At 40.4% G+C, this 12,122-nt stretch overlaps 1 protein-coding gene across 2 annotated transcripts in view; it reads right to left on the bottom strand.

The window, feature by feature from the left end:
- Positions 1-12,122, bottom strand: part of LRP8 (LDL receptor related protein 8) — a 173,091-nt gene that overhangs the window by 138,731 nt on the left and 22,238 nt on the right. The gene's annotated exons all lie outside the window — the stretch shown is intronic.

Raw genomic sequence — 12,122 nt, 5'->3', positions numbered from 1 at the left:
TCAAATTCCCAGTTCTGCTGGAGAAACTGATGGAGCTGACATGGGTTTTAAAAACCGGAAAAATCTGCAAAACATACTTAATGAGGAAATGTTCATTTGTTTGTCTTTCTTTTCACAACTCTTCCTTAAAAGATAATTCATGATCAGTGTGCTGGTGCCATTTTCTTTATAACCATTCTTAGGAACATCAAAATAGTGACAATCACAATAAAGACACATATCCAGAAAAAACACAAACTAAATGAAAATTGAACAAGAAAAAGCACTGGTTCAGAATCACTCTGAAAATACCGATCAGGTAATTACTACAGGTACATGTGTGTATATATATATATATATATGGATAGCCTTCTCCCTCTTAAAGGGAGGAAGGACAGAACTTTGGTATCAGTATTTGCAGTGACACCACCTTTTCATTTTAGTGAGGTAGAACACAAAGCGAAGCTTAAATGGGAATTTAATCCACACCATAAATACTATAAAGAATCAATAAGGAATCTGACGTAACAGTGAGATAGCTGAAGTATTTTCTTTGTTGCAAACCAAGATGGTTAATAAGTGCCATGTTTCATTGTAAAATTTGGAAGGGCTTAGTTTTCTCATGAGCTAGATTCATCCAGTGCATACATAAAGCCTGCCTCCCTATAAAAATTAATCATGCTGTGTTGCATTGAAAAAAAACCCAAACCCATCTGTGATGCAGCTACAGAGTAAAAGACAGTGCAGAGCTGTAAAGTGCCTCAGAGGAAGCTCAGGGAGGCTGCCTGGGCAGGCTGCTTAGAAGGAGGGAGCTAACAGCAGGCTTTAGTTCATCCAACAAAGCAGCAGCATGTTGCTAAAAACGGAATACTGGAAGTGTATAAACCTCTGACTATACTACATGCAAGAACTGGGTGTAAAGACTAGAAATTAAATTCTTCATTGTTGAGTTTCCTCAAATTTGTATCTTGCTATATTCAGACTTCGAGATTTATTTTTTTAAATAAAAAACTTCTTTACAATACTTCCCTGAAAATACTGCAGTACATCTACAATGTAGACTTCATAAATTTTTTCCAAAGATGTTTTTAGTATTTATTTGATGCTTAATGATTCAAATACCTGTTGCTGGTTTGGAGGATTAAGAGTGTTTATTCCCATTATATTTTTAATATAATGCAGAATCCATGAAAGATTTCAAAGGTATGAGGCCTGAGAGACATGGAATGGTTCCTGGCTGTCCATTCCTGGTGACAAGAATGGTGACAGGCCACCTGCAGTAACAGAGCAACAGATACCTGCAAACCCAGGAAGGAATCATCTGCCTGTAAAGGATGAATCACACAACCTCCAGGCATGGAGAAGCAAAGTTCAAAATGGACATGTATAATGTGTCTTGGTTAAGTCACATTAACTGTGTGTAGCACACCAGGTAACCACCCTATCCCTTGTGTGTCTGCATTTCAAATTGCCTTTCTTTAGTATTTAATCCCCTTACTAGACTCATATAATAAAAGAAGTTTTCTAAACTTCCCATCTACTGTCAGCAGGCTATAACTTTGATATATTACTTATAATAAAAATGCTATCATACCTGGAATTTATTCCATATCTTTTGGCATATTTTGTTCAGTTCTTTCTATTTCCAGCAGTAAAGGCGTTTGCACATTTTGGAATGTACAAGAGAGTTTGTATGGATGCATCTCATTTGTCCACAAACTCCCTTGTGACGTTGTATGTGTGAATACAGCTGAGGGACACTTGCCAGTCAAAACAGATGCTCAATTCCTATACTGGGGAACGGAGCACAAATACAGGATTTGCATTAATGTATTCACTGTGCATCCAGCCCCAGCTACATCCAAGACTTTTCAGTAATAATCGCAGCAGAAACTGGCTTAGAAATCAAGTTCCCATTTGGAAGCAAAAATCTGTCCACTTAAACACAAACCAAGTTCTGCACTAAAAGGAATACCCAGGTAGGCATCCCAGTTTTCTAAAGTGACAGTTTTCTCTGCCAAACTTCACAGATTTAACTAGAACAAGTCACAGAAAACAAGTGTTACATCTCAAAACTGGTCTTGTCCAAGTATAATAATAATTTTGGGGCTGATGTGTACTATGGCAATGGCTGTGGAGTCCCTTGGGAGCAAGGGATGAGTTGGGGAAGGAAGGAAAGCAGAAGACCAAGGACACCCTGGATGGGCACGGATGGCACCAGATGGCACTGTGGTGGTCCTGGCCAACACACTGACATTCCTGCACAGCACAGGGCAGGGCAGCCCTCACCTGAAGGGATCCAGGAGCCAGCCAGGCTCTGGAGAAACTGGAGGATGAGTGGAATACAAAAGCTAAGCCCTCCCTTCCCAGAGCCTGACCAAAACTGCTGTAAGTCAAAGCACGCCCTCTGCTCAGGGCATTCAATGGCCCCCTGCAAGGTTAGAATTCAGAAACAAATCCTATTATAACTTCTAATAAATATCTTTTGCTCATCCATGAGCTGTATCACCCCAAGCACAACTATTTCAAAACTGGTATTTCAAGAAGAAAGGATTGCTGTCCTTTCCAGACAATAATATTGCTTCCCTCAGAATTTATGGCACATTCCTTAGAATCTAACAATTATGTTTATCATTCTGTGCTTTGTCTTCAAACTGCTGTCTGCACAAATTCTTGTGCTAAGCTAATATTACTGTTCTTGAGGGGGAAAGAGGACAGGTTGTTCTTTTGGACAAAGATAGGATAAACTCTTTTCCAGTCATATTCACAGCTTTGGGATATGAACCTTTGCTTTGTCTCCAAGCTCAACTTTACAAGGAGCTTTATCTTGCAAAGCACAGCAGCCAGTGCAGAGCTGATGCTTTATGCAAACCTGGTGTCATTAACATTTGAGAGCCCTACTGACAATGCCAGCTAAGGCATAAGAAAAAAAGAGAAAATCCTTTGATTCTAGAAAAAAACTTGCAATGAAAAACAAACACTTGATTCACAAGTGCTATAGCTGCAGAGGGAGAGAGTCAAGAGCTAATGTACCATAGTAATTGGATTGAAAGATTCTGAGTTGGTGGAATTTAGTGGCTGTATTAAAAAGCCATCTCCTCTTCAAGGCAAGGAGCCAACATAATGAAGAAAAGACAGGAAACAAGTTAGGGAGTGCCATGCAAGGTTAAAAGAAGACCCTGTTATCTTTACAATGGAAGGACAGCCTATTTCCACAAAACTGAGTTTCTCTCTCTTTTGCAATCTAAGGCTGGTTTTTATTACCAAAGTCAGCAACTGGAAAATACATTTACCAAAGCATTATTCCCATCATTATAATAATAAAAGGGTCAATTAAAACTCAGTTAAGTGGTAAATCTGTTGTGTAGTGAACTTTAAAAGAGAATTTCAGTTACTTCAAGAAAAACAAAGTAATATTGGGCGCAGCATCAGTTTTCTTTCAAATTCTCAATCTCTACTGCTTAAGGAAGTCAAATCCTTTTTTATTAGCTTTGTTCCATCCCCCACAGAATGACCAAGCAATTCTGAACCAATTCTCAGTCAAGCAGTGGTACACATTTTCAGAAAGAACAGATTTTGCAGAAAAATTAAATAGAACTTGAAAACGCAATTTCATGTTTACAGCAAGAAATAACCAAACTTATCTCTGAATACCAAAAGAGAAGAAGTAAGGCAGATTTGATGAATTGGTGTTCATATTGTATTTATTAAATGGGAATCAACAATTCTAAGAATATATTGCATGGCAAAAATAGCAGCGAGGACCTAATTTTTGCACAAGCAATTTGCATTAGAAGCTGCTGGTCATTCCTGCAATGTGCAGAGAAGTCCTGAACTCACACTGCATCTGAGCTGCATTTGGAGCTTAGCTTTGTACACTGAGCCAGGAACTCCAACAAGCACTGGACACTAGACTGCCTAAGTGAAATCAAAGGGAAATTTGTGCATTACTTACAAGGACTCATCCTTTCAGCTGCTCCAACACATGACTTCCACAGCCAGGGTCTATGTACATACCTTTCAGTATATTTTTTTCATTCCTTTTCTACTAAAAAAAGGACAAGAGAAGAAGCTTTGCAGGGTTAGAGAAGGGTAAATAACATTTCAGCTCCTTACAAGAAAGGATAATGACCCAGTGAGTATTAAGAACAGTGACAGAAATAACTTCTGTTAACACTTAGACCAAAAGGTTAATAATCATGTGTTTCACATCTTACCAAACAGTTCATCTAAAAATCTTACCAGGAAGAGTCTGCAATAGCATTTTACACTCACAACTTCCCGTGCAGGAATTGAAATTTCTTTCAAGATTTATTTCACCACTTCTCTTTCCTCTCTCTCCCAACACTCGAACCACTCGTTGGCCAAAACCCAAGAGCTCAATACTGCTGGTTTCAGGAGGACTTAAAATACATACAGACACACACACAAAACACCATGTCAACCCAGGCCTGCATTCTGCAAAGTGGGTCCACTTTTAATTAAAAGCAGAATCTCAGATTATCCCACCCAACCACTAAGCAATGTAATGAGTTTTCTCAGTGCCACTTTAATAGCCTGCTTTTTTAAGAAGCTTTTAATTCTGCTTTCAGCTTCAAGACACCAAATGCTGCCAGCACTGTCTGATCTCAGCATGATAGGGAACAGTACCACTAGGTCTCTGCTCCAGTATTTCTAACAAACATGGCCGAAGGAAATTATTTGCCTGGATTATGAGGCTAACAAGTATTCCTCAAATTAATGATGAACTGCATGAGTTTTATTTTTCAGTCTTGCTCTTGCTGGTAAGAAACCACCAAAGCTTTCTTTTAAAAACTCTGCTTCAACCACAGCAGGGATGACTAATTATAAGCACCCTGTCTGGAGCAGAAAGAAAAAGAAAGACATAGTTTGTGTAAGCTTATGGAAATGTGGCTCTGTGCTTCACTTTCTGCCTTTTCTCCTTGTCAAGCAAACAAAGCGGAAGGGTGGGAGGGGGAATGGCAGCACAATGAAACAGCCTCGGAAATTCAAAGCTGAAAAGATGTTCCCAATGATGAAAGGCAGCGAGAGAAGGTTGCTCAGTTCTTACTCTGCTGCACCAGATAAGAGAGCTTGGGACAGGCAAAATCTGTTCCCTGAGCATGGTTCATCAGGGCATATCAAGGCTTCGGAAACATTATTGCAATTTTAATAATTCAGGAATCTGCCTGTGTCCCTCTTGATTAACGTCTATGTAGCAATTGTCCAAGCTTCACTGAGGTTGTCATTTTGCTGTCTGGAAATAACTGTAATTGCTTATACCAGCTGAAATGGTTATTTCAGCTTTTCAGTGTCTTTTAAAGTTGTCATATTAATGAAGGGGCAAATTTTTTGACAGCAAATGGCAAAAATGTGCCTGAAAAGAAATCATGATAGGAAAAAGAGGGAGGAGAAAATATAAAAATCCATCTGCATGCAAGGAAATGTACATTGTACAGAAGCCTTTGAGACTATATCCTTACTCCTTTAGACCTGTAATCACCTTCTTGAAAGAGCATATCCACAAGCAAGAATGTGGAGAGCTGTTTTAGCTACTTCAGCACCACCCAGCACATGCATGTGCAGCTTTCACTAAAACCATAGGAGAGGAACCAGATGCCCTAGAACCAGGACTTGCTCCAGATTTTTTAGTGGCTGCAAGCAACTGGTAAAGATTATTATATCCCCAAATTAGCAGGAGAAGGGAACACAATCATTTTTCTAATAAAATCCACTAGTCTAAGACACCTATGTTAGATCTGTTTCAGAGTTTTATTTTGTCTCTATATGCCAGAACACTCTTTGCTACATCACAGCTCACTGCTGAACTATTTTTGAACCAGATTATTTTGCTACCTGACCTGAACAGTGGCCCAAATCCAGAACAAGTAACTTGAGCCCATTTCTGATACTCTCTAGAGGAAGAAACCTTACGTATAATGATCCTAGAAATCCTATAGGATCTCCTTAATAGATCTTATATTCAGAGCGGGTGATCTTGTTCTCATGCTCACTGCATTGAACAATTCACACTTAGACTACAGAGCAACTTAGTTACTCTCAAGAATATCTTTTCCTAGGACCGCCAGGTAATTTTTGGTTTTTTTCCACAGCAGCCCAAACAAAGCCAAGACTTGGAACCCCAAAGACATAAGACACACAGAGATGGTTTGGAAGAGCCTCCAGACCAGGAAGGAGGACAGACAGCATCTATCTTCAGCAGTCTGGAAAATATATATATTCTTTTGTGCTGGCTGTAGCAGTCTCATCTGCCCTGCACCACGAGGGATGTGACGGGGTCCCTGCATTCCTACCAAGTGCCCTAGGAGGTCTTGGTGTCTCCCAGGAAAAGAGGATTCATGTTCAGTTGAAAACTGCACAAAGAGCACAATGGGAGCAAGACTTGTGGTAAGCAAGTTCCCCGCAACACTAGTCCTTTGCATTCTCCTGAATCCTTGTGATTACCAAGAGGGAGACCATGACAACAGCAGAAAAGCCATTCACTGCTGACACTGGAGACACAATGGCCAACTAGTACTTTGGGTGAAATAAATCACCCACTAGCTGTTTTATTAATGACCCAGCCAGAAAGCACATACTTCATTGCTGAAGATGAAAGAGACAAGTAAACCAAGCTGCTGGTCGACAGGAAAGCATTAATATTCATTTAGCTTCTTATCCTCTGCCAGTCAGACCAGGGGAAGAGCTGGGCAGTGCTGCTATGTCAGCGCTTAGCAGGGTCTAGGTCTTGATTATCTACGGAATTTCCATTTAAACTCAAGAGAAGTGAGTGAAGGCAGAAAGACTGACACTGCAAACCATACACACCCCAGACTGACAGCTGCCTGCTCATTAGCACAGGGGTCAGCACAGAGGCATCCTGAACCTCTGCTGCCTGCTCTGGATGGCAGCAGCAGTGGGAAGCTGATACTTCCGAAAGGAAGCTCTACCACCAGTGAGTGTGTAAATGAGCTCTTCTCTAGGAGAAAGCATTCACATCCTCATTTGTATTTGTACACAAGAAGATTTTTCCTTCCTTGGGGATTTACTTCTGCAGCTGTTCACCCTAACCCAATTCTCATTTCACTTCTCTGCAGTATGAATGCAAAATGGGGGACAGGGAAGAAAAATGGAGCAAAAACATCACCAAGACATTATGGTTTCATTATTTTTTTTTCCACTTTCATGCTTTCCTAGCGATGTTTTCACAGTTATTCTGCAAGCGGTCTTCAGACCACATACATTATCTTTCTCTCACAACATGTAAATCAACAAAGTCAGCATCAGAAATTCACCAAAGGTAAAACTGAACTAAAATGACTTAAGACAGTATCAAACCCATCATGTTCCCCACCTATAATTTCAAGACTCAAAATATCAATGACTCAGACATCACCAAGTCTGTCAATGATGAAAAAAATCCATATTGCAGTAACACATAACATTAATTTACTGTCATAAAAGGCACACAGCCCCCTAATTCTGTTCTTCACTTCTGAGTGTGTGTACATGCTTAAAGAAAATGTACCACCTTTCATTTTCACTTCTTCAGGCCACAATCTTCATAGAAAGTCCAAAAGCTTTGCAGAGGACAAGGTTACACATGCAGATTTGCAAGTCATGATTACAAAACAACATTATAGAGGGGTGTAGGTTTATTCCATTTCTATTAGGAGGCCATTCCTGTTTATAAAAAATAATAATTAAAAAGCCCAAGTTCATGCAATATTCTGCATGCTCAGAAGAGCTCCCCTCTCCTCTGCTTTTTTAAAGAACTAGCATACTGAGACCTGTATGAGATCTTTCTCAGAAATAGCATACAAGACTGAAAATTTGCATGTAAAGAGGAGAAACCTTTTTCTTGTACATCTACCCACCCTTCTTTAAGTGAAATACTTGCTCATGAAACGTATCAGAACAAAGGCTTTGAAAATTTAAGTTCATAGGCTGAGGACACCACAGACAACTGCAATTCCTTTATATTCCTATTTCTTCTAGAGAGCCTGAATTGTTTAACATACAGAGGAGGTAGAGAGAAAGCATGGGAAAGTATTTTGATGAAGTAAATGGCACAGGAAAAAAAAGAAAATTAGGAATTCTGCATGTTCTTACAATAGATAGATCCTGTCAGGCTAGGAAGCTAAAGAGCAACAAATAAATCAATGAAAGATTGTAAACATCAAATGGATTTCCAGTAGAAAACATGACCATGTATCTCTGAGATCTGGGGAGAGGGAGATTTCTGCAGAAAGGAAGAAAAGGAATTAGGCAACTATTTTGACTGTAAGTAAATTCACAGGTTTTTATTAAATGGGAATTGTAGTTTTAAGGAGATACAATATCTTCAGTTTCAGAGCCCAAGATAAGCACTGAAGGAGATTAGGTAGCAACTTTCACTGATGATTTTCTAACTAGATTCTGGCACCATCCCATTAAGCCCCACCACACTGGGGTTTTCACAGTGTTGCAAATGTGTAATATGTAATTTTCTTTTAAAAGGATTTTCTTTAATGTTTGATCTTTGTATACTTTCAAGCCTAATCAACAAGAAGGGAAATTTAACTGTGAAAGAGAGAGCAGCTAACAAGCTCTAAGCGATGTCCAGGTGTTAGAAAAACAAATTACTTGTTGGCAGAATTGCCTTGTTAAGGTCTAGGGCTGAATGTGTTTCAGTTATCTCAGACCTATGGGAGGTTAACAAAGCCTGGGGAGAAGGAGGCACCACTGATAGTGTACACAAAGAATGCAGAATTTATGGGCCATAAGGACATTTTGCAGAACACCTGAGATAAGGAGAAACTAATAAAGCCAACTCAGCAATTGTGCTGAAATCAGCTCCAACTGGGTAAAAAATAATTCTGGCAGGGGCAGATCGTGACCACTGACCCAAGAAACCCACAGACTCAAAAGAAGAGAGAGACTGAGCATGCGGCCTAATTAGCATGAGAAGCGAGAGAATTATTAACCAATAGGAGAGAGAATATTAATTAATAAGAGAACTATGTCACTTGTAGCCAATGAACACTAATGCCTTTGTTTGCTGAAATGTATAAATGGTAAAAGTTTTGATAGCTGGTGTGCTTGATTTGTGGAATACCACTGAGCACCCAGGTTGTTGCAGCTCTGAAATAAATATTTAATGTCTCTCCAGTGTGTAATTATTGGCCTGTTGCAGACCAAGCAACAAATCTAATTTTTGAGAACAACAGAACAGAATAATGAGGATGGGCCCCCACATCAGACCTGTGAACCTTTCCACCAGTAAGAAAAATTAATAATGATTAGAAAGGAAGATTAGTAAGAAATCATTAAATTGAAAATACCAGTATGTTTTGGTTTCAGTTTAAAAATAATTTCTAGGCATGTCAAAGTAAAAAAAAAAAGATCGCTGTGAGAGAGGCCTGTTTGATTTGTCTTCCCTGCAGTTCTCACCACTCTATTTAAAACCACTCATCCAAACACAAGGTATTCTCAGAGGCACTATTGATAAAAGACTGCACAGAAGCCAAGCGCCGCGAGCAGCTATTTTTAATTATCCAAACTGGGCATGGAAAACATGCACAGCTTTACAACTGAACTTAAGGTCTGAGAGAGAAGCAGGGGTTAAAAAAAAAAAAAATCACAGCAACAAGCTACATGCTTAGAAAAACGTCCCTATGGAACTTCCCTGGCTGGCCTAGGACCGTGTGTCAGTCCAGGTGAAACATTTTGGGCTATTGTAAATGAAGATAAAACATATTGGCATCTGTGTGGCAGACATGGCCACAAATAAATCAAGCAATAAACAGCACAGCATGCAATTTCTGGCCTTGTGCCTCCTTTTTGTCACATTAGGGTAAAAAGTTGCATTCAAAGACCACAAGTGCCTCTGAAACAAGAAGCCTCCCAACAACCCCCATCATGCAGGCAGAAATACAGGCAAAATCAAGTGTCTGAAGGGGTTGTGGGATAACAGGGAAGCCTGCTAACAAAAGCAGACAGCCGTTGTGGCTTAAAGAATCACACTGAACACCCCAACATCATCCTCCCAGCTGAATGCCAAGGGTTTGTGATGACAGTGCTTGGCCTGTGACAACACTGCTGGCTTCTGATCCTTCCCTGCCCCAACCCTTCCCTGTTGTTCTCTGAGTCCTACACAAACCTCAGTGAGGTTTTGAGGGATATTCTGAGAGTCGTTGCCAATCACAGCTGGAGTCACACCACATTTGCCACATGAAGGTTTTCGAGCAGTGAGAAAGAAAACATGATTCTACCAATACATCCAAGAGACTTGAAGAAGAAATAACAGAGGTCACACAGGCAAGGAGATGGACTGACAGTCACAAACATTTGTTCTGCCCTTATTGTACCCTCCTCCTACAAGAGACTGTCTTTGTGCTTCTTCCCAGCTGTCAGCATCTAGCAGAAAATTAAAAATCACAGAGCTAGGTCTTTGCTGTATGTTTGTAGAGTGCCAAACCCCAGGATGACTGGTCTAACACAGAACCACCAAGTGGCACTGGACAAGCCAGATTTTTCATATGTTGCCCCAGTCTGTGCCCTCCCACTGGGCCCTGGGGCTGTTTTGGCTGGGAACAGCTTTGTCTCTCCAGTGTAACTGACCCTAAGAGCAATACAGCAAGATTTCCAAATCACTCTGGAATAGTGACTCCTAATACAGGAGGATGTGTCTGAACAGCACAGCAAACAACCATTTCAGTACAAAATCCATAGACATGAAACAACCTGGCAGCAGAACTTACCACTTCCATAACTATCTGAGGGCTGAACATCAGCTCAGGGATGGAAGCAGCACAGCTGTAAACAGGAGGACTGGATGATGACTGCACAACAGAAAAATAAGAGTTACATGCCAGGAAAACAAGATTTGGGGCACCCTCAGAGACAAGCCAGTCCAGTTGACAAGGTTCAGTGTGGGCTGCTAATTCTAAGCATAGGGAGAGATGTCCTTTTTTGTATCTAGACCTTTTATCTCAGTAAAAACAGTTAGGATACTATACTTATTGTCATTTTAAATATTGTCATTAAAATGACAATGCATGGGAATAGTTTGCTTAAAGATAGGAGACTAAAGATAAAGATCCAAGGAATGAGACAAATAAAGCAAAAGATGTGCTATCTGGAAGTACTACAATGTATTTTCTTTTCCTCTGCCTACCTAGGTTTGCTCCTGGAGGCCGTGGTTGTCAGTGTCTGTGCTATCTTCAACCTAAGCAATTTGTGAAAGCATGGAGCTCACAGAGCCCATCAGAGAAAGCAAAGCTCTGCACTACAAACACTAAATAAACCCTATTTTAAACTCTCTCTAAACCAATCTGAAGAATTTATAGATGAAGTTAGTTTTGGAGGTATCTTGGCTCAGGCAAACATGGTAGGACCCCTCGCACACTTTTGGCAGTTGTGACACTTCAAGGTAGCCCAGCTGCAAGTAAACAAGATTAAATGCATCATACATGATGCTCACCCTTTATGCAGCAATTTTTATCCATTAATCCAGTGATAGCTCACAAAGGTTGGCAGAAATATTGACATTTCCATTTTAAGCAACGATGCCCGGAGAGGTTAAGCCATTTGTCCAATGTCACATAAAAATGCAGCTGAAGCCAAGGACAGATGAATTTCTGAAAAGCAGCAAAGCACAGACACCTCACCTCAATTCACTGAGAGCTCTGCCATCACATCTCAGCCATTCCCATTTGATTGGAGTCACACTTTTCCCAAAAGCCAGTAGACAGAGAAAGCAATGGTTTACTACCCTACATCTCACTGTTCATCCTGCTGCTTATTACCTTCCCTGGTATGCAGACCTGTCCCAGGCCAGTGAGTTACAGAGCCATCAATCCTGTCCACTTGTGTACACATGCTGGCTCCTGTTGATTTTTCTCATTGATTACATGGACACATCACAATTTTGTGAACACAGTCCAGTCCAGCAGAGCTTCAACTGCCTGTCAGCTCACACCAAGCCATGGGCTGCATATCCTAAATCTCACTGTGGTGTTGTAACTGGAGCAGCCATGCCCAGCACAAGGGCACAGTCACATACTGACCTCCTAAATCCTACCTGAGTTTGTGACAGAGGTTGCACTTGGGGTGATTTGGTGAACAAGTCAAAGGTTTGGTCTAAGAGAACACGTAAAGAC

This window comes from Lichenostomus cassidix, chromosome 8 (assembly GCF_008360975.1).
Source record: "Lichenostomus cassidix isolate B80296 chromosome 8, HeHo_3.0, whole genome shotgun sequence".
Taxonomy (NCBI): Eukaryota; Metazoa; Chordata; class Aves; order Passeriformes; family Meliphagidae; genus Lichenostomus; species Lichenostomus cassidix.
The sequence above is the reverse complement of the archived record's forward strand: the minus strand, read 5'-3'. Positions and strand labels throughout refer to the sequence as shown.